Source organism: Glycine soja, chromosome 20, assembly GCF_004193775.1.
Source record: "Glycine soja cultivar W05 chromosome 20, ASM419377v2, whole genome shotgun sequence".
Classification (NCBI taxonomy): Eukaryota; Viridiplantae; Streptophyta; class Magnoliopsida; order Fabales; family Fabaceae; genus Glycine; species Glycine soja.
The window spans coordinates 35,419,418-35,420,636 of record NC_041021.1 but is presented as its reverse complement, the minus strand read 5'-3'; the positions used below and the strand labels follow the sequence as shown (position 1 = coordinate 35,420,636).

Below are 1,219 nucleotides of genomic sequence, written 5' to 3'. Positions count from 1 at the left end.
CTCAATGAAATGGCACTGACATTTTTGGGATTTTGGACAGCTTGAGAAGGTAGCTTGTTAGAATTCTGGGACTGTTGTTGATTCAATTGTGTAGCTAATTGTCCCATCTGATTAGTCAAGCTCTGAATGGAAGCTCTGGTCTCTTGTTGAAACTGCATGTTTTGCATAGTCATTTGCCTCACAAGTTCTTCGAGGGAAGGTTGTGGAGGGGCCTCAACTGTTGGCTGTTTCTGGGGTTGTTGCTGTTGTTGGATTGGTGGAGGAATGTATGGTTTGCTTGGGCCAGCAGCATTTTGGAAGGAAAGAGCAGGCTGCTGTTGTTGTTGCTGAGGGCTGGACCATCTGAGATTAGGGTGATTCCTCCATCCAGGGTTGTATCTGTTGCTGGAGAGGTCATAATTGTTCTGCTGTGGTTGATTTTACTGTTGAGGTTGAGGAGGTCTATTGTAAATATTTGCAGCATAAGCTTCAGGCTGCTCAATTGCTCCAGGTTGCTGCATGGAAAGGCAAAGGTCTGTATGGTGGTCAGCAGAGGAGCACAAACCATAAACCCTTGCGACAGGTTCATATTTCTGATTCAAGGCCAGCTGGGTTACCAAGTTAACCAATGCATCCAGTTTGCCTTCAAGATTCTTAGTCTCAAATGATGCAGCTGAGTTTGTAGCTACCTCATGCACTCCTCTAATGACTATGGCATCATTTCTGGCGCTAAACTGCTGGGAGTTGGAAGCCATCTTCTCAATAAAATTTCTGGCTTCAGCAGGAGTCATGTCTCCAAAGGCTCCACCACTGGCAGCATCTATCATACTTCTCTCCATATTACTGAGTCCTTCATAAAAATATTGGAGAAGAAGCTGCTCCGAAATCTGATGGTGAGGGCAACTGGCACATAGTTTTTTAAATCGCTCCCAGTACTCATACAGGCTCTCTCCACTGAGTTGTCTAATACCTGAGATATCTTTCCTGATGGCTGTGGTCCTGGAAGCAGGGAAATTTTTTTCTAAGAATACTCTCTTAAGGTCATCCCAGCTCGTGATGGACCTTGGAGCAAGGTAATACAGCCAGTCCTTTGCCACTCCCTCTAATGAATGAGGAAAAGCCTTTAGAAATATGTGATCCTCTTGGACATTTGGGGGTTTCATGGTGGAGCAGACAATATGAAATTCCTTCAAATGTTTGTGCGGGTCTTCACCTGCAAGGCCATGAAACTTTGGAAGCA

The 1,219-nt window shown here is 45.0% G+C and overlaps 1 non-coding gene across 1 annotated transcript; it reads left to right on the top strand.

Annotated features, from left to right (window-relative positions):
• Positions 1-864: 864 nt before the first annotated feature.
• Positions 865-971, top strand: LOC114404015. Its single transcript, XR_003664776.1, has one exon. It is a non-coding gene; the product is annotated as a small nucleolar RNA R71 (small nucleolar RNA).
• The last annotated feature ends 248 nt before the right edge of the window (positions 972-1,219 follow it).